The sequence below is a fragment of the Arvicanthis niloticus genome, chromosome 25 (genome assembly GCF_011762505.2).
Source record: "Arvicanthis niloticus isolate mArvNil1 chromosome 25, mArvNil1.pat.X, whole genome shotgun sequence".
Taxonomy (NCBI): domain Eukaryota; kingdom Metazoa; phylum Chordata; class Mammalia; order Rodentia; family Muridae; genus Arvicanthis; species Arvicanthis niloticus.
In genome coordinates, this window is record NC_133433.1 from 32,581,064 (window position 1) to 32,603,589 (window position 22,526).

Genomic DNA, 22,526 nt, shown 5'->3' on the forward strand with positions numbered 1-22,526 from the left:
GAGACCAGGATGGAAGCTGAGGCAAATTAGATACACTGTGAAGTGTCTCGATAGAACTTCAGGGGTTTGCTCATTCTTGCTGTCTTTGTTTGTTTGTTTGTTTGTTTGTTTGTTTTGGTTTTTGGTTTTTGGTTTTTCAAGACAGGGTTTCTCTGTGTAGTCCTGGTTGTCCTGGAACTCACTCTGTAGACCAGGCTGGCCTCGCACTCAGAAATTGACCTGCCTCTGCCTCCCAAATGCTGGGATTAAAGGCGTGCGCCACCACTGCCAGGCCATTCTTGCTGTCTTATACTGACTTTGGCTTATTGTGTGCTATTGGGTTGTGCTTACTGGCCATGTGTATATCCTCTGTGGAGAACTAGTAAATAACTTTGCCCATTTTTAAGTTGCCTTTTTTACTGTTGTTGACTTGTAAGAGTTCTTCATATGTTATGGATACAAGACATGGTCTAACAGATTCAAATATTCTCTTTAGGTTTACATTTATGACAGACAGGAATGAACTGTTGATGGTTACCCAAAATGCATATAAGCTGAGACTTTTCTTGTAGGAGGAGCTAAGGTGGGAGGAGTAAGGGGAGGAAGAGGAGGAGTAAGGGGAGGAAGAGGACAAGAAAAAGGAGGAGCTAAGAAGATCGGAGATGTAGGAGCATGGAGAACCATGCAGGTATGGAGAGCAGCCTCGAGTAACCTTTTATTTAGGTTAGCTAATTGGAAAACAACTCTCTTTGTATGGGCATATTGTTATTGAGCATTACCAAACATACAAAGCCTTTGATTAATATTTACTTACTGGGCCTGCATGGATGGCAGGATGGTCTGGGCAATGCCCAGCCTTGCAGAGACAGCATGGAAGATTGGCAGAGCCATCTACCACACTGGTGTCTTGTGAGTGGCAGGGCTGGTGTCTCTGGCTGGCCATTTCTAGCTGCAGCGAGCATGCAACATGGCAGCTGAGCTAGGCAGAGACACCACAGCTTAGATAATCAGCATTGCCAGTGGCCGCTTTTTAAATAATTAATTCAACAAAATAGGAGACTATAGTTACCTATGGAGCATCTTGACTCAACAGATTGAAGAATAAATGTGATGGTAATTATTTTCAGTGCTGGAAATCCAGCCACAGGCCTTGTGCTTTGGAGGCAAGTGCTTGGCCTAGCACTGAGCTACATCTCAGTTATGTTAATTTTAATAAAACAATTAAAGAATCAAAATTAGATGTCTTGGGGTTTCTTTTCTAAGCAACAGGTTCTATTGCTGTTATAAAACACTATGACCAAAAGCAACTTGGGGAGGAAGGGTTTATTTCAGCTTAGGATTCTCAGGTTACAGTCCATCATTGGGGAAGTCAAGGCAGGAATTAGACACAAGGACTGATGAGAGGCCATAGAGGAGTAGTGTTTTCTGGCTTGCTCAGGCTGCTTTCTAATATCATGCAAGACATAATCCAGGGGAGGCATCACCCCTTATGGGATGGATCTACCCACATCAATTATCAATGACTTATCAAGAAATGTCCCTCAGGTTTGCCCAGAGGCCAATCAGCGGGCATGTTCTCAATTGAGGTTCCTTCTTCCAAAATTATTCTAGCATGTATCAAGTTGATGTAAAAAAAAAAAAAAAGTAGCCATTACTGTAGATAATCAAACTAAAGAAACCTGCATCCCCACTGTTGCTAGATGCTGTGACAAACATGCTTTTTAAAAAAAAAAAAAAGAAGTAAAAACAAAATCATAATGTCTCAACCACTTTAAGGTCAAGATTAAAGCACAAAAGAATCCCCATGAACAATGAATAAGGTGACAATTTATTTGTGTGCACAAGTTTCTCTTATGCTTTGAATTTGAAGTGTCCCCTGGGGTGTTAGTGGACACTTGGTCCCCTGCTGAAGACATTGTTTGGGGAGGCTGTAGAACTTTTTGACATGGGTCCTCGCTGGCAGATATAGGCTATGCCTATATACCACTAGCAATGGTCCTGTTAGGGTGTGGCCTGATTCCAGCTCTAGCCGAGCATTACCATTTGCTGATCCTCCAGATTTGAACAAGTCCCAAGCTTTCATCACGTAGACTGCCTAACTCCACGCTCTGTGCCTTTTCCTGCCCTGATGGACTGTACCCGCTTAAATCCCTTATGCACCTTTAGCAAAAAGAAGTCTTTCTGTTAAGTCGTTCCCGTCAGGCATTCTGTCACGGAGATGAGAGAGGTAACCAGCAATGTTTCTTTTTCAGATGAAGAAATTAGCCTTGGGTTACTCAAGGAACGTTCAGCCTTGAAGGATGAGGGTTAGTATTTCAAGAGAAATTTGGTTTTTTTGTTTTGTTTTGTTTTGTTTTTAAAGAAGTGTTCTTTCTAGCAAAAATTTCATATGCAGAGTGACTTATAAACAACAAAGATTCTTGTTTTATGATGAGCTTCATTACGACATTTTTATAAATGTGCATCATGTAATCTGCTCCTGTTCAACCACATGACCACCTCTCCCAGCCAGTGAGTGTGTGTGTGTGAGTGTGTGTGAGTGTGTGTGAGTGTGTGTGTGTGAGTATGTGTATGTGGGTATGTGTGTGTGAGTGTGTGTGTGAGTGTGTGTGAGTGAGTGTATGTGTGTATGTGTGTGTGTGTGTGAGTGTGTGTGTGAGTGTGTGTGTGTGTGAGTGTGTTCTACAGGAGGAAAAACAGAATATTTGTCTTGATAAGTCTAGCTTATTTAATTTAATTTGATGATCTCTGAGTCCCTCCATTTTCCTCCAAATGGTGTAACTTCATTCCTTATAGCTGGGTAAAGTATCTCTGTGCACATGTTACATTTTCTTTATCTGTTCCTCTCTTGGTAGGATCTGGGTTGATCCTGTAACCTGGCAATTATAAGCAATGCTGCTGCACTGAAGATGGATGTATAGGTATCCATGTTGTATGCTTTGGGTATATGCCCAGGGGTAGCATTGCTGGTTCTGGTTTGACGTTTTTGAGCAAAGGAAATGGATTGTTCACAGTTTTAGGGGCTGGGAAGTCTAATGTCAAGATATTGGCAGATTGGTGTCTAATGAAGGTCAACTTCTCGATTAGAAGATCTCACCATTTATGGGAGGGAGATGCCAAGGACATGTCACCATCTTGCGATACACGTACACAGTGGGATGTGCTCACTAATTCTCAATCGTCTCTTACGAAGCCAGTAGTTCTACTCATGAATGCATCTGCTTCATGATGTAGTCACCTCCCCTACTCTCTTCTACCATTGTCTTAGGTATTTTAATATTTGCAATGGCAGAGGGAGAGGGAGAAAGACATGCAGACATCCAGATGAGAGCAGTTACCAACTGGTTACTGTACAGTTGAGTGTTGTGGCTTCTCAGCTAGTTATTCCTATGTCGAGAGAAAGAATTGCAAACATGGTCTGCATTTCATGAAGTGACTCTCTCTTTCCAATATCTGACATTATCATCCATTGTAGCAAAGAAAACATTTATCTACTACACTGTAGCCACGCTTTTGTTGCAGCCAAACCACTATCCAGAGCCCTGTCACCCAGGACTCTTCCATTCAGCACATCTATAAATCAGCCTGAGGGCATGCTGCCATAGTCCTGAGCACTCTGACCCACCTCCTCTCTAATAACGCCCGCCTGGAGCGCACTTCTCCCCGGTTTAGGACTTAAGCCTGGCTCTATACGCCAGGTCTGCCATCCATGCTGCTGGCACAAGGAGACAGTCACAAGGGTCTGCACTCTTCATGTTCCAACTGAGTCCAGTTTGGGGGCCCGCTGTGTATGTGTCTGGTATCTCTGGTCATACAGGAAGAAACTATGATTACTTACCCAAACTCATCTGCCCCGACTTTTGCAAACTTTTGATGTCTCTTTTGTAAAGAAACTCCCCCTGGATCATCCTGATTTGAAGGTACCATCTGTTTACTCTTGGGACTTCTCTTGACACAAATCCCCATGGTGCCTAAAATGTTAGTTGGTGCCAAACAGATACTTGTTACGTGGTTAATAAGTGAAAAAACGGAGGAGCAGGTGCTGAGTATCACCTTGTCCCCTGTGACAATGACTGGGGGAGGGTGAGAGAAAGCCCCGGCAAGAGGTGTCTTCTCAGTCTGTGCCTAGCACATACATTGATTTTATTTGGAAAATTAAAAGACAAGTAACATGTCTCCTTACACAATAAATCTGACTTATTGTATCATTATCACGATTAAGTTATTGTTATACCAAAAAAAGGTATATAAGTATGAAGACTAGGGATACAAGGGATAGGTTTGTTTTTTTTTTTGTTTTGTTTTTTTTTTCCCTAGTTGTTCAATATCAGCAGAATGGGGAGAGTGTGCCTAGTACCAAAGTCAAAAGACAAAAGCTGGGTTCTTCGTCATTTTAAAAACCTCAAGCTATTTTCTACAATTTGTTTCTTAGTTGTCGCCCACATTTCTCTCTGTGCCAGTTGTCACACTGGATGCTTCTGATCACAGCACAGGCCAGGAGGGTGCAGAAAAGGCCCGAGGTGCTTTGTCCTGCCTTTCAATGCTGCTCTGCTTGTGTTGTTCACTTTGATTGATTGTTTTAAATCCTACTTTGATTTGCTTATGGTGTGTGTGTGTGTGTGTGTGTGTGTGTGTATGAGTGTCTCTGTGCATGTGTATGTCTATGTCTCTGTGTGTGTCTGTGTGTGTGTGTCTCTGTGTGTGTGTGTCTCTGTGTGTGTGTCTCTGTATGTGTGTGTGTCTGTGTGTGTGTGTTTGTGTGTATGAGTGTCTCTGTGCGCGTGTATGTCTATGTCTCTGTGTGTGTCTGTGTGTGTGTGTATCTGTGTGTGTGTGTGTCTGTGTGTTCACAGACCCAGGGGATAAGTTAATGCTGTTATTCTGCTAAAGAACACTGCAGTACCAAGACTCCTGGTGACATTCTGCCATAACTATGGATCAGTGCCTTGTTCAGCCATCGGTAAAGAAGCGTCATCCTGCATCAGATGAGAAGTAACACAGAGACCCACGACTGGACAGTGTGCCCAGAATGACAGGCTTTGGACTGCTCAGTCCTAAATAGACTTTCTTTGTCAAACCCTGAGGGGAGACTTAGGGCTCAGGGATCTATGCAGAAGAAGAGGTGGAAAGATTGTAAGAGTCAGAGTCGACAGATGACTCCAAGGAAACTGTCTTTCAGACACAGCAAGACTGACGCATGTCTTACTACATCGTGTCCCCCCACATGAACTCACAGAGACTGTAGCAGCATGCACAAGACCTGAACAGGTTTAAGCCAGACCGGGTCCCAACACTGATAGCAGACACAGCCTTCCATCCCAACCAAGAAACTGTCTCTAATCAGTACCCTCTGGCAAAGGGAAAAACTCAGTTTTCACCAATGAAATGTCACTGCATATATCAGCCATGCTCCAGGGCAGGCCCCATGCCCCAGGAGTAGTTGGCCAACACAAAATGGACTCAGGGGTATTTTTATGGACTTTTTGTTTAGTTTTGCTTTGTTTGGGCTTTTTTTTTTCCTTGTGTGACTTTTACTTGTTTATTTCGATTTTTGTTTCATGAGTTTTTGTGTTTGTTTCATTTTTTTAAGAGAAAAAAAAGGACATAAATTTAGGTGGGTAGGGAGGGAAGAGAATCTGAAGAGGTGGGGGTGGGAAACATGATCAAAATATATTTTATACATTTTTAATTAAAAAGGAAAAAAATAAGTAAATAAATGAGTGATGAATAGAAAGGAAAGGAGGATGAAAGAAAGACAGGAAGGAAGGAAGGAAGGAAGGAAGGAAGGAAGGAAGGAAGGAAGGAAAGAAAGACAGGAAGAAAGGGAAGAAGGAACAAAGGATGTGTCCTCCTTTGAGACTCTACTTGCCAAGTAATCTTATTAAAAATCTGGGGTTCTAGGTTAAGAGCAAAGGCTTGGTCCTCAGTGGCATCTTGTGCAAACACTGTAAAGAAAGTAAAGCTGTGAGCTGACTCTACCCTGAGGAGCAGAAAATCAAAGACTTCAGGCTCACAGAGGGCACTTGTGAAGTTTTTGGTGGATCCTGACTCAGAATCTCTTGACTGAGAATCTCTTGAATGGTTATCTATAGGGACACAGGGTGTGTGGCCACTGTCATGGGGCTGGGCATGATCTCTGTGCTACCTACACTGGGAGCTCCCTACAGGATTTTTTTGGAAAAGTTTTTATCAAATGATTTCCTGGGCTTGTCGTGGCTTGTCCAAAGGCCATTGCACAACTGTCTCTGAGGTGCTTTTCCCCTGCCTCCATCTAGACATCTGATAGATGGTTTGATGAGACCTGAGCAACTCTGCTCTGTATCTGGAGGGCAAACAAGGGCATGCAGAGCTACACAATCTTCGTTAGAATGTATTCACCAAGTGACCACACCACTCTTAATCAGTCCACAAGGATGGCCAAACAGAAATTTAGTCACCATTGTCTTGTATGTTTGTTTTTCTATGATCAGAGACAGGGAGTCCTCTAGTGTGCTTGAATTTCTGATCTCAAGGCAATTGAATGAATTGTTGATTAAGTCCATTGAGGGAGATCTCATTGGAAAGTGAAGGGCCATTCAACAGTTGGAAGTGTGTTGGGGAGCGGGGGGGGGGGGGGGGGGGGGGGGGGGGAACAAAAGAATGCTGTGTTGCTTTGCATAGCCTAGGGCGGACATTGACCTTGAGGACTCCAGAGAAACAAAGGTCACAATCAATGGTACATGTGTTCTTACCTCTCCAGCGCTTGTCACCCTTTTGAGTATAACTCATAAGAACCCCCACATCAGATGGGAAAATGGGAGAAAGAGACAAATATGTCAGCTAATTAGAATACATCTTGAGGATCCTCTAAGAAAAGTCAGGGAGTGGGGGAGTGGGAAATTGTAATAGGTTCGGAGGGGGAACTCCTTCCAAACTGTGATGTAGTTATCACTGAAGAATGAGGGCCCAGAGACATGGAGCCCCAACTATACAGTAAGAGATATAAATGTCGGAAAAATGACTCAGAAATACAGGAAAGAGCTGACGACAGAGGCTCAGTGGGCTTCTATGCCATGAACCCTCAAGGTGTGTGATCCTCAGAATTCTGGTATCTGAGGGGTTAAAGATGACAAAGCTATCTGGGGAGCAAATCAAATTTTAGGGTCCCAGCACAGAGAAGGTGTCCTGGCCGGCTTGACTCAGTCTTTTCTTTGAGGCCTCTCAAGTCCACGGTCCTCAAATTGAAGTTCAGCCTTCGGAATGAGGAGCAGAAATAGCCTCGAGGAGGGTGGAACTGACTTGCTCTGAGGGGCTTTTTGTCTGGTGATTCTGTGACTAAAGATAATATTTGTTTATTTTGTATGTTTAACTTGTGTCTTGTAATCCAGTGTGCTAGGAAGAAAATGTAGCCTTACAAGTAAGTCAGTGAACTAGCCCATCGCACAGGGTATGATTTGCAGGCCTGGGGCAAGCCGGAAGAACACAATCAGCAGTTATGATAGAACGTGTTTTTTCTGCACACTCTCCAAGCCTACAGAAGGATGACTTAAAGTGCTCATTGCAAAGAGCATTTGCTGCAGACTCAGCTGCTCTACTCACAGAGACAACTGTACTGGAAACACAGTTGTTGTTGTTTTTCCTCAACACTCTAAATTCTTGCATAGTTAGATAATACCATAAAACTAAAATCCTTCCAGAGTGCTCCAAAGATGCAGTAAATGGAAGACTTTAAACTTGAGTGTCAACCCATCATCAGAACATGATTAAGGCAGCTCTGACACCATGTCAGATGTTATACCAGAGGCTCAGATGACCAAAGGGACCGCATGGAGCATCATGTTTGGGCTCATTAAGGGAACGAGACCAGCAGGGTGGCTCAGTGGGTAAAGCACTTGTACACGAAAGTACATTGACCTCAGTTTGATCCCCAGAACCCACATAAAAAACACAGGGGTGGTGATGCACACCTGTAATCCCCAAACACCTTTAGGGAGGCAGGAAGTAAAAAAACAGAGAAATCATCTAGAAGCTCACAGGTCAGCTAGCAGAGTGTACAGAACTTTAGAAACTAGAGAGACCCTGCTTCAAACAGTAGAGGAGGAAACCAAGTCCTGAGGTTGTCCTCTGACCTCCACATGTACATGGGGGTGGGGTGGGGGGGACACACATGCATTAGAATTACTAAGGTGTAAAAGTATCAGCACACACTAATGATCATAAGTAAAATTAGTTATTTTTTACAAACGAAATGAAAGAACAAATGGTGCTTGCCTGCCATTTCAGCTGTGAGCTCAAGGGGTTCAGGCAAGCTTGGGCATCTTAGCCAGGTCTTGTTCCCTACAGAGAAAAGATAGACAGCCAATGAGATGTCTCGGGAAAGGACGTTTGCCGTTTGCCACCAAGCTTGATGATCTGAGTTCAGTCACGGGGGAGCCACACAGTGGAGAGACCAGACTGCCACAAGCAATTTGTCATCTGACCTCCACACCCATCTTGGCATGCACATACTCCCCCGGTGCCATATGCGCCCCTACCCCGGCACGCACAAACATACACCTAAATACAGGCAATTTCAAAAGAATGACGTAGAAAGAAGAGGAAAGGAAAGGGGGAAAAGGGGATGGGGGGGCGGAGACAAAAAGGTTCAGGCCCTGGGATTTAGCTCAATTGGTAGAGTACGTGTGTAGCGTGCATGAAACCCTGGGTTCAGTCATCAGCTCTGCATATAGCAGGTGTGATGATTCATGCATGTAATCTCCGCTACAAGTGAGACCAGTCTGGGCTACATGAGACCATGCCTCAAAATAACAACAACAAAAGGAAGGTGGGAGCAAACGAAGCGCAGAAAGATTGCAGGAAGGAGCCCCTAGTCAAGTCAGGCAGTGAGTTCCTTCTCCCTGCAGCTGGCTCCTCCTCCAGCTCTGGCCAAGGCTCGGCTCAATAGTATTGAAGTGGCGCCAACAGCCAGTTAGCAAAGCAGCAGGGCGGCAAAATGATTGTACAGTTAGCTGTGGAAAAACCGAAATTCTTTATTAAGGGAAAATGAAATCCGGTTAATTGATGCTGCCATGAGCCCCCTCCTCTCCCCCCCCCCCCACGTGCCATTTACTCCTCTGGCTCTTTCACTTCACTGTGAAGCTGAAACGTGGCCAAAAAACGACAGAAGCTTTACTCATTTAAAAATAAGGCAGGTTTTGAGCTGCTTCCCCCCGCCCTCTTTGCATGATGATTTTTCCAGCTACAATTACTGTAACTCACTCATTATAGAGGATAACATGGCAGGAAAACAGGCAAGGGATGGGGGGGAGGAGTGTGGTAAGACAGTTGGCAGGGTGTGAATTGGGAGTCTTTGCCATCTAATTTTAAGCAGTATTTATGGAGAGCACCCATAATACAGTATTCAACGGTTCACAGAAATCTCTTAAGTAGTAGAAACATTTACTGAAGTCATTAGTGCAGCTCATGGACACCAATGAGGGAAAAAATTAATAAGGCCTCTAACTCTAAATTTAAAAGACAGGACCTAGGTGGGTACATCCTCATGGTGTGACCTCCAATTATCAAACCTCACGTTGGGTTCACCTCCAGACTCAAAGATGACATTCATGATTCACACATCCAAGGAAGCTGGTCAAAGATGCCCATTGTATGGTTTGCCTTACTAATTCCTAAAACAGCTCCAGGCTCCAAGCACTTACCAGGCTCTCTCATTTGGGGTGCCTGGGAATTCCCAAATAGTTATAAGACACGATACAGAGTCTGCATACCCTTTGTCCAGGTTCCTTGGAGGCAACATCCTGTGTAACTATAGTACAGACATCACCACCAGGAAATGTGCGTTGGTAAAAATCTAGCAGGCTTATATGCATCCATTCAGTTTTATGTGTTTGTATGTGCAATTTCATAACACATGTGTATTCACGTCTGTGTCATCAGTCAAGATCCATCCCAGTTCCACTTAAAGACCGCTCTTGCTACTTACTCTCCTAATGCCCGGCTGCCTCTCTAGACCACTAACGTTTCCATCTCTGAATGTAGTCATTTCAAGGATGCTATAGTAGTAAGTGGAACCCTACATCCCAGGACTGACTTTTCATTTGCTATCAATTTGTTGATATCCATCAAAGTTGTTGTATATATCAGTAATTTATTCCTTTTCGTTGCTGAATAATACTCCATGCATGGATGTGCCATTATTTGTTGAATCACTCATCTATGTATTGAAGGAATTATAGGTTGTCTTCCAAATTTCCATCATCAGAAGTAAAATTATTGTAAAATTTTGTATATATAGGTTTTGTGTAAACATCAATTTTTATTTCTCTGAGACAAATGCCCAGAACAATCATCATGTGTTATGTGTGTGCACTGTGGTGGTTTGAGTGAGAAATAACCTTAAAGGGATTCAGATATTCAAACATTGGTTCCAAGTTGGTGGTACCATTTGGGAAATTAAGACATATTCTGGAGGTGAAGGCTTCCCTGAGGAAGTATGTCACTGGGGCATGGCCCTGGAGAGTTTATAACCTAGCTGTGCTTCCAGTAGGCACTCTAGGCTTCCTTTGTGTCTCTCAACTTCCTGCTTCAGCAGTCTGCTCATCCGTCCCTTATATTATGGACTCCTTTTCTGGAACAGTGAGCCGAGATGAACACTTGTCTATGTAAGTTGCCTTGGTCGTAGTGTATTAACACAGCAACAGAGAAGTGACTGATGCAGCTATGTAATTTGTGTGATCTCCATCTTAGACAAAAGACATAAAAAAAAGACCTGTGAGATAGCGTGGTGTTTATGAGCTTGCTCTGCTCTTGCAGAGAACCTGAGTTGGGATACAAGTTGGGATCTATCAATCTAGCTTTACTGGGTTCGGCACCTTGTCTGGTCTCTAGGCATGTGCAACACACACACACACACCAGTGCCAGAGAAAGCAAAGCAGAGACTGTATCACAATATAGTAAATCAGGGCAATTACCCTACACTGTATGAACTTGGAAATCAGCAGGAAATATATTGAGTACTTAATATTATGAAAACCATACTAAAAATGGCCCCCAGTAAAAAGGAGATAGGATTAGCTATCCGGCAGCTTTGAGTTTCTGGCTGTAAGCAGGATATTCTGTGGAGCAGTTTCTCCTCCTTTCAGTTGAAGGCAGTTCAGGGTGGCACGTAATAGTCTCTGTACCTGCTCAGAGCAGCCCACTCGATTACTAATGGGAAGCATGGTTTAAGTTTCTCCCATGTGCCAGGCATAAATATCAGAGGTCAGTGCACTGGCCCTGTGCTTAAGGACTCCTTCCTACTGACCCTGCTGCTAAAGGATTCACACTTTGGTAGCCACAGCCCTAAGTAGCAGCAGCAGCATGTAGCTCAAGTGGGACAGAAACCCGGGGACCCGAGCTGGGACTGAAGCGACAGGATCAAAGAGCAAAGACTATAAGGGGAAGATACATCTTTGACAGTAGGCAGGGCAGATGCAAAATCATCAGATGGAGCTGGACCCCAGATCAGTTCCAAACATCCATAATTGTCTATAACTCTGGCTTGAAGGGATCTGACACTTTTATCTGGCTTGAAAGGACACCCACACACATATAACACAGAGACACATACAAGTAAACAAAAACAAATCTCCCCCCCCCAAACCAAGCCTGGAATGGTGGTACACATTTTTGATTCCAGCACTCAGGAGGCAGAATCAGACAGAGTTCAAGGCTAACCTAGTCTAAGCCAGTTTCGAGATAGTCAGGACTAAGCATAGAAACCCTGTTTTGGAAAATCAAAGAAAACTAAAAGCCAGGTGGTGACTATTGCCTACAACCTCAGCACTAAGACTAAGGACGGAGGATGGGAGGATTGCTACAAACCCAAGGCTAGTCAGGGCCGCCCAGTAGATCAGCCAGAACAACTTGAGACTATGCGGTGGGTATGGGGTGGGGCAAACAAACAGTCTGCATTTGCAGAAGAACATCTGTGAGTGGTGGCACAGGCTTTACATTGCAGCACTTATGTTAGGAGACTGCCAGGATTCAGGCCAACTTGGGCTATGTAGCAAGACTATCCTTCCTCACTCTCTCCCTCCTTCTTTCCCTCCCTCCCTCTCTCCCTCTCTCTTTCTCACACACACCCCTAATAAATAAAATCTGGCATGATGGTACATGCCTATAAATCCAGCAGTTGGGAGGTGAAGGCAGGAGGGTCAGAAGTGGAAGACCATTCTCTGCCATATACTGACTTGCACTTGGAACAATAAGCAAAGGAAGCCTTTTGAATTGAGGAGAATACAATTAAATTTTGTTTAAATTTTTTTATTATATTTATTTGTGTGTGTACATGCACACTTCAAAGCACACATGTAGAGGTTTGAGGACCACCTGCTGTGGTCAGTTCTCTCCTCCTACCAGGATGGTTTCAGGGATCAGTCTCAGGTGTCAGGCAGGGGCCCAGGGATCTTGTACATGAGTATCCTTTAAGATAAGCAACTTCCATCTTGAGGAACTCAGTTACCCCACTTGGCAAAGATCACCCCAGATTGTTGACATCCTCTTATAGAAGGAAAGGCAGAAGGATAGAGGGTCCCTTACCTGAATACCAGCCACTCCTTACTTCCCGTTCAGACAATTCTTCCCTAATTGTCTCAGGAATTAGAGTAAATGCATAAGGCACCCTTCTGTCTGTGTGCGATGGAAAAACCAGCATCCCGGACTGGTAGACTGAATTGCAACTTTTGGGAGAGGTACACTTAGACTCCTCTAAGAAACCCCTTCTCCATGCTCTATAAGGAAGTACAATAAAAATCATTAGTTTCCCCTAAGTGAATTTTGAGGAAGTCTCAGTTGATCTTGTGACTTTAGGTTTGTTTACATGTTCCCTGCCTCTTCCCCCCCTCCCCTACACACACTCTCTGGGAAGGAATTTTGGCAACACACCTTTACCTGCCAAGCCATCCCGCTGTCCTAAAAATATGCTTTAGAGTAAACCATGTAACGTTGTAATTTAAGCTCCTATAGTCTAACTTTGCCCATGAAGAAACACTCTTTGGAAAACAAAGAGCTTACCAGTCCTTACAGATGGTTTAACTCTGGGTGAGGGTTGGTAGCATCTCTTTGACAAGCTAGAAACCCAAGACAATGGAAACTCCCAAAATTCTGTGAGGGTAACCCCAGCTAAGACTCCTAGTAATGGGGGATATGCAGCCTGAGCTGGCTGTCTCCTGTAACCAGGCAAGACTTCCAGTGCATGGATTGGGACACCAACCCAGCCACAAACCTTCGACCCACAACTGTCCTGTCTACAAGATGTGCAGGGATAAAGATGGAACAGAAATGGAGAGAAAGGCTAATCAATGACTGATCCAGCTTGCCACCCGTGCCACGAGAGAGAACCCATCTCTGACACAATTAGTGATGTTCTGCAATACTTGGCAGAGAGGTGCCTAGCATAACTGTCATCTGAGAGGCTTCACCTCTCAACTAATAAAAATGGAGGCAGAGCCCCACAGCCAAACACTAGGCAGAGCTCGAAAAATCCTGTGAAAGACAGGGAAGAAGGAATGAAGGAGCCAGAGAGGTCAAAGACACCACAGAAAAAACCTACAGAAGCAACTAGCCTGGGATCCTAGCAGCAGAAGCAGGGACTGTCTCTGACTACATTGCCTGCCATGGATTCCTTCCCCTAACTGAGCTGCCCAATAGGAGAAGATGTGCCTAGTCCTACTGCAACTTGATATGCCAAAGCAGATTGATATCCACGGGGAGCCCTTCTATTCTGAGGAAAAAAAGACAGACTGGAGGATTGGGGGGAGGTGAGGTGAGAGGGAGGGACTGGAAGGAGAGGAGGGAAGAGAAGCTGCAATTGGGATGTAAAGTTAATTAATTAATTAAAAAACCCAACTCATCACTCCCCCCATAGCATCATGAAGAAATATCAGTTTGACTGCACAGAGAGACCTACGCATAAACAGGGTCGAGGAGAGAGAGGACTCATGTCAGAGTTAGTTGAAAGACACAGAATTAAGGGAAGCAGCAGACTCCGTGAGCCCAGCTGACAAAGAGGGGATTTCCAGGAGCTGCTTAGACTTGAACAGAACCTTGAAATGACAGCGTACCAAACCCCAATGGAAAGCACAAGGTGAGCCTCCAGGCATGAGGAACTTCCACAGGAGCCGATGAACTGCTGTGGGCATGCGCAGGATGGATTCACAGCATTATGAAGAGATTTTGCCTGAGGCCAACTGTTGTGTCTGTTACAGAAAACACACACACACACACTTACACACACAATCATGGGGAAACCACCTTTGCCTGAAGATGACAACTCCTTTGTTGTTGTTGTTGTTTTGGTTTTTGTTTTTCGAGACAGGGTTTCTCTGTGTAGCCCTGGCTGTCCTGGAACTCACTCTGTAGGCCAGGTTGGCCTCGAACTCAGAAATCCACCTGCCTCTGCCTCCCAAGTGCTGGGATTAAAGGCATGTGCCAACACTGCCAGCAAGATAACAACTCTTATGTTACAGGCCAAATTAATAGCTGTATGGCTGTTACTTTAAAATGTTTTTGAAAAAAGCCTGAACATTTTCTATTTACCATTTTTCTGTTAGCAAAAAGAATTGTGGGGGTGAAACATGTAACTCAGTAGTAGAATGTTTGTTAACCATGTACAGTTTGAACCTTGTACCACAAAAAAGGGAGATGGTAGGCGAGCTACAGAGATGGCTCATCTCTTAGGAGTGCATTGCTCTGCCAGAAGACTGGAGTTCTGTTCGGAGCTCGCAACCTCCTGGAACTCCAGTGCCAGGGGATCTTGCCTCCACCACAAACACTTACCCACACATAAACATGAATAAGAAAAAGAAAGTGTGTGTGTGTGTGTGTGTGTGTGTGTGTGTAATGATCCTTCTGAGTCAACATCCCAGCCTTTATTTGGGGCACTGTGAGATAATAAAGTTGGTCTCTTTAGAGGCCTATCTGCCGTCAAAGTCCACACTGGGAACTGTGCTCCAGGTAAAGCCGTACCTCTGAAAAAGTCTAAAGAGGGACTTCCTGCCTCAGGTCAAGTCTAAATCACACCTCGGCAGAACTGACAAGGCCCAGTGGTTTGGGAAAACTTCAAGGCAGAGGGGAAAGCCTTCCTTTGTTGGGACTGCAACTCTCATCTTGAAGTCCCTTCTGCTAGCAAACTAGCCAGAGCTGTGGGCCAAGCATGATCATAAGAGGGTAAATGCTGTTGAGAGGAAGAATTCGACCCTCTATTCCACAATTAGGCATGCGCTGTTTAAATCAGAGAGTTTTTCTAAGTCAAGAAATTTTTGTCTTGTCTAACTGAAGGTTTTTTCAACTTAATTATGAGCTCAAGAAGAAGCACTTCAAAACTAGTGTTTGGAAGTTGGCGCACAAGAGGCATGGCGATTCCCATTTCCACTGAGGTCAGAACCAAGGTCAAAATGGGGTTTGGGATGTAGTGCTTGAGGGAATATATATATATCTCCAAACATAAGGCCAAGCAATGTTCTCTTCCACTCTGGAAATAGACTTTATCTACAGGTACCGAGTGGAGCTTTCTGCGCATGTGTGCTGAGTGGAGCTTTCTGCGCATGTGTGCTGAGTGGAGCTTTCTGCGCATGTGTGCTAAAGACTAGTGTGTCAGTATAGAAGGGACTTTGAAGCACTAACCAGCAGGTCCTGTGCAGAGCCACATGCGTTGGGTCAGACCTAGGCTGAGCACCAGCAGAGCTCATAAGGTCCCAGAGAAGATGTGGTACCATTTCCCATGTGGCAAGGAGGTGTGATACCAAGGAGATAAGCAGAAGCTCTTTCAGCCCTGTTTGTCCTGCAAAGATTGCTCTCTCGATGCAGTGTCTTCATCTTAAGATGCTGAGCACAAGGCATACCAGGTCCCCAAAGACATCCCAGATGGGCAAACAATAGGCTTTCCGACACACAGAGGCCAAATGACAACCGCCCCATAAGCAATCCACACTCAGCCTTGCTTCAGAAGGTGCCCTCTTGGAGCAGCCAGTAGGAGCCTGTATGCGGCAGACCCGATGTTAGGCTGAAGGGTGCCTGTAGTATTCGGATCCATTCCTCTGAGCCTTGTGCTACCCTGTGATTTCTTTCTTTTTTTTTTTTTTTTTTCCTTACAGGTGAGAGGTTATTTCTCAGATGGTAAAATGAGCCAATTCAAGCCAGATTAGATTATATTAAAGGCCGGTTTATCAGGAAGATGCTCTTAGGAAAGTTCACTGGCCCCAAGGAGCGAGGCCAGGGAAGTCACCATGGGGGAGGAAGGGAGAGAAAGAGAGAAAGGGTAGAGAGAAAAAGAGAAGAGGGAGGGAAGGAGGGAGGGAGGGAGAGAGAGAGAGAGACAGAGACAGAGACAGAGACAGAGAACAAAATGTCTAGATTATATTGGGAAGAGCCTCTGGGGGACAGGTTGGGGACAGGGTATGTCAAGTTAAGACTGAGGGATGCTGGGAGAACTTGGAGGCCAGGTCTACTTTGATATGTAAAATATGCACTTCAGTACCTTGCCCCTGGGGTCAGAAACCAAACAACAGTATAGAATTTATATGATCTGTTTAGTGGGTTTCACTTCCCCTGGACAGTAGACTTCTTGTGGCAATGTTGTGTTCTCTAATATCTTCTACTTTGAGCACCCAGAACCTGCTTGGGCAGTGTCTGCTGAATGACTGCTTGTGTGAGGTGTCACATCTCCTTTGTTCTCTTTCTCCTCCAGTAAAGTCTTCCTGTCTTGAATTGATACAGATCTCTAAGAAGACTCAGCCCACTGCCTCTCCGGTGATGTTTCCCATTACCCCCACCCTCCAAACTGCCTGGGTAGTAATAGCTAAGCGCCACTCCTAAATGCCCCTATTCTGTGTTGTATCTGTGAGCAGTAATGTTGAACATACCTGGGACTCTCAAGCATTTAGCACAGCGATTGCTCATAGCTGTGATGGGCTGGGGATGACAGTGAGACCACACTGAGGTCTAGGTTCCTCTCTCTACCAAAAGAATTCACAGACAAGATAAAAAAAATTGAGAGGAAGCTTATCAGAGGACAGAGACACACACTCAAGAGCTAAATGTGAGCTTCTCAAGAGACTTCCACGGTGGCCTCTTGGCCAGCTTCCTGTATGGACAAGCTAACAGAAGGATAGTTACTCATGAATTAAGGGGGAGAATTCCAGGAATGTGTGTGGATTTTTCAATTAGTTTTATGTTCCTATGTTTTCTTCAGGGTTTTCTGGGTATGGCAATGGCCATACCTAGACCCCAGAGAGATCATAAAGGAAGAGGACAATTTTTTGAGGCTCATAATTGAGATGATATTCTAAGTGTCATCATAGTGGGCTGTGCTATCCCAGCCAGCCTCGGGTGGTCTTGTGTCACTAGTATTCAGGTGTCACATCAGGTGCTGCCATCATGAAGCTCTGGGTTTGCATTAGCCCTTCACTAAGGTGTGGTTTGCCTCTTTCCCTATGCCTATAGTATTGGGTGCTGTGCCACAGTTTAGGTCTTGATAAGTAGAGTGAATGATATACAAAATTAGGAATTCTGGTTAAAACAAACAAAGAAGAGAAAATAAGAAACATCGGGGACTGAAGAGAAGCCCAGCGGTCAAGAGTGTAGACTGCTTTTATGGAGAATGAGCAGTTTTGTTCCACTGGAGAACACGAATCAGGCTGCTCACAACTGCCTGTGACTCCAGCTCTAAAGGATCAATGGTTCGGCCTCCTCCAGGCACTCCACCCACTCCCACATGCACACACATGTACATAATTAAAAATAAATCTAAAAAAGCAACATCAGTATTTCATGTTGAATTAGTCCTTTTCATCAGAGGAAACTGAAGGACCCATACACAGTACTGGCCACTAGACTTTATTAATGAGGTAACTGTGACTCTACCCGCTTTATATAAAGGTGGCTTTAGAGAAAGAACATTGGCTGTTAGTGAGAGACTTAGGCAGAAACCCAAATTTCTGAATGGAAAGAGGGCAACATAGAGAACCGTCTAAACCCAGTCCCCACATAATACTCCCCATTCAGACTTTCTGACACTAAGTGACTGGGATTCTAGCTCCTCACCCTGATTGATGCCTCGCCTCACACACACACACACTTCAGACATCAACCAAATCCTGATGTTGGGATAGAAAAGCTAAGATTGGAAGAGAGTCTTTGTCCAGCCGCTGCCAATATTCTTTATTCCTAGATCAAGGCCCTTGTTAAAATGGATATCTCCTTAAATAAATGGAGCTCGAATGGCAATGAGTTCTCAGTACAAAACTCCCTAGTCAAGCCAAGTCAATCTCTTTAAAATTTTCCCAACAGTCACAATTTATAAAACATGTAAGCCAAACCCAATAAATCAAGTAAATAGCATCACATAATGGCGGCTTAAGTATAGAACAAGGCCAGCCAGAAGGGTTCAATTAAGTAAATGCTGTACATAAGTCTAGCTTTGGTGATGTCAATGTGCTATATTGGACTATTCTAATATAAAGCCAAATAAAAGAGGATAATTTCATAATTAAATAAAATAAGAAAAAAAGAATAAAATGAATACCTTAGGAAAATGTAACTGCTTTAAAAAGAAAAGCGTAGAACAAATAAGAGTTTGGAATTACAATGTGCTAAGCAGAAACTTGTGAATTAAAACATGGGGGGGGGAGGGTGCTAAACAGAAACAAAGGAATGGCGTCCTCTAAACGGTTAGAGGACACTGGTATAGCAATGATTTTAAATCCTACATTGATTTCAGATAATTTGCATGCAGCAAAAACAAATCATACATAGGGAATATGGTTACCATGGTGATATTAAGCTATTAAAGGTGTATACAAATTAGAAACAATTCAATAAAAAGTGGGAAATTCAACTAACCTCTCAGGTGTTTCGTCTACAGAAAATGATATTTCTGGTGATCTGAGTGGTTTGATGACTCATTTTTTTTTTCCTGGGAATGTTTGATCCTGGCCCATCCTTTGAATGTCACTGCAGTAGAAGGAGAGTCACATCAATTACAAACAACCCATGAGAAATGTAACTATCATGTACACAGACAATGAATACCCATGGGTTCATGACAACCGACGAGGCTGTCAAGTCAATTCTGATTCAGTTTTTCCTCCTAACATTATTTGATAAATATTCATTGTGCTATTTTCTAGCAGGGGCACAATAAGCTAACAGACTTCAAGTGTTTCAGAAGGGACATGTTCAGTAGCAAAGTCTGCCCACTGATGTATTGTTTTTATGTGGGAAAATTGAGTACATCGAGTTACAGCAGAGAAATGGATCTGTGCAATGTTTATATCATCATGGTCTTGGTGGATAAATTTAGGGACTTTTGTGGTTGGAGATGTGGCTCAATTTTTAGAGTACTTGCTTAACACATACCAAGCTGTGAGTCCAGTTGACAGCACCATTTAAGCCAGGTATGGTGGGACAGGCCTATAATCTTAGTACTTGTGAGGTAAAAGCAGGAGCATCAGAAGCTGCAGGTCATTCTTAGCTGCACGGCAAGTCTAAAGCTACCCTGTTTCAAAAAAAAATGATAAAAAGTAATAAAGCTAAAAGAAATTGGGAAATTATCTCTTCAGTCAAACCAGGTTTGTCGAATTTGTAAACATATATGTGCATGAACATGTGTGCAGATGTGTACATGTGTAGGTTTATGTGTCTACATATGTATGTATGTGTATGTTTGCACATATATAAGTTTGGTGTGTATTTATATGTATGTGTTATGGCATGTGTTTGTGCTCATAGGTGCATATGTGTATTTATGTGTGTGTACCTGTCCTCATCTGTGTTTATGCTTGTGTGTGTGTGTGTATCCGTGCGTTTGTATGTGTGAACCTCTTTGCTTTTCATGAATTATATTAATTCTTTTTTTTTCATTCTACAATTAATTACAAGTATGCAGTCAGTATTAAACTCTTTGTTAGATGCAGGTAACTTAAGGGTGGAAAAGTACTTCTTGGTATTTTCCAGGAGTTTATGGTCCACTAGAGACATTGATCAAAGCCATGATCAAGTGATAGACACAGATGCCTATGTCCAAGGATTGGCATACATGTCAGAGCCAGGGGGCTGTGGAATTGGCAGTACTACTCACAAAAGCCAAGACATAGAAGCAGCCAAGGTGCCCATCCATGAACAGATAAAGATGATGTGGGTCATACACATAATGGGAGACTCTTCAGCTAGGAAGAAGAATGGGATTTGCACTTGTAGGAAAAGTAGGTGGAGCTGGAGATGATCACGTTCAGTGAAACAAGCTGGATTCAGGAAAGTCATTTTATCTTTTCTTTCATTGCAGAATCTAGAATTTAAAAAAAAAAAAATATGAGAGTAGAAGAGCACTTTTTTGGAAGAAGGTGGGAAACACCAGGGTTGGGGAGGGGTGCCAGAAGAGGGTAGCGAGTTAAAACAACCAAATCACCTTGAATTTGCATTAGGAACGTCATTATGGAACCCATTATTTTGCACTAGTAGAAAATGGAGGCCAAAGAACAGCCAGGGAAGGAGCCTGGCATTTGATGTAAGCTCTAAGGAGACATTTGGGAGCTTGTGTAAAAGCTGAGAGGAGGAGGAGAGCAGAGCTGTCCTCCAGTCCACCATGAGCGTGAGGCCTGAGCTCCTGGAGTCACTGTCTCAAAAACAAAACAAGTGAGAATCTCACCGACACCATTGTTATTAATGTCACAATGCATAAGCAGATCAGCAGATCAACTGTATTTAAATTTTTTTAAAAGGGAATTAGTAAAGTGAACTACATCTTAAAGTTTACTTAGAGGCAACGGGGAAGTTGAGACTTCATGGGCTGGTGATTCGGAACTCTGACTACAGTTTAGTAACCTTCTCAGCCTTCACGTTGTGTGCATCCTTCCCTGGGAGGCCAGAGCAGGAGGGTAGTGCTCACAACTCACTGATAATATAGCCTGTTAGCCTTGAAGCAATGTGGATTCCATCCGCTGTAACGAACACATTCCAAAATAGTGGGTCTGCTTCCTTTAAGTAATCGATTATAGACTTTGAAGAAAAAAAAAGCCCAACAAAAACAAACAAAACAACAACAAGATCAATATGGTGGTGTTTCCTGCATTTAAATTTTGTTTGTTTGTTTTCAGTAGTCTTCTAGTAACACTTAAGGAAAGTGCTAGAATGGGTTCAGTTTGTTCTGCTACTTCTCTGAATATGTAGAAATTCTTACTTAGCTGGGTCTCAGCTGTGTATTTTTGCCTCTCCTGTTACTTACTTGTTCATTAGATCCGTAAACATCTGTCACATGGCCTTGCAACTTCATCCTGTGATCTTAATGACATCAAATATGCTAATGTGTCTGATTTGTTTAATGACTTAAATCTGATATTATTATTATTATTGTTATTATTATTATTACTACTATTGGTGGAGGGGCGTGTGTCTGTGAATGGGTAGGACTGAATGTGTGGATGCCAGTGGACTACTTTTTGGACTCTGTTTACTCCCTTTCACCTTTATGTAGATTCCAAGAATTGCCCTCAGGTAGCCAGGCTTGCATGGCAAGCATTTTACTCTCTGAGCCTTGTCACCACACTCAACTCTGGAATCTACTTAGCAAGAATTTCTCCTCTTTTTTTTCCTCTGTCAAGGTCTCACTCGCTACATGGCCCTAGCTGGACTTGAAACTGCTATATAGAACAGGCTGGCATTGAACTATCGATGATCCTCCTGCTTCTTCCTCTTGACCACTGTAGTTACAGGCATGTGATTCTCTTCTTGCAAAGGGTTCTTCCTGGATATCACAAGAGATCAGCCTGCCTCATGGACATTCCATTCCAAAGTCTTTAAGTCACACTCAGCACATCCCAAAGATAGTCAGCTTCTCTTCGTAGGTGCTCTGCCTCTCCCTTCAAAAAGTGGCATCCCAGCTGTGTGTGGTGGCGCACGCCTTTAATCCCATCACTCAAAAGGCAGAGGCAGATGGATCTCTGAGTTCAAGTCCAGCCTGGTCTACAGAGCAAGTTCCAGGAAGCCAGGGCTACACAGAGAAACCCTGTCTCACAACACACACACACACACACACACACACACACAGAGAGAGAGAGAGAGAGAGAGAGAGAGAGAGAGAGAGAGAGATCTCTTTGAGAAGTAGTGTCCCCTTACAAACTAGGTAGCTTTATTCGCCTTGTTGCCCAGCCCAGAAACCTAGAAATCTTTGGTAATCAGTCATCAAGCAAGTCTGACACCTTACCTTTTTGAATCTATATTCTAGTCTTAATCAAAGTGCTGCTAGGAAACTCAGAGTTTCATCACTTCTGCCTTCAAAATTGTACCTACTTTGAAACTCATTATGATCTGACCTCAGTGGGAATATTGTCTAATGACCACCCATTCCCTAAATGGTTGAGGCTAGTAACACATTTTTGATTAGTTAATAAAGTGTCTGATTTGGAGACTTTAAGGTGGCATATGTGCCCCACCAAAGCCACTTTTTTTTTATTGGTTTTTTGAGACAGGGTTTCTCTGTGTAGCCCTGGCTGTCCTGGAACTCACTCTGTAGACCAGGCTGGCCTCGAACTCA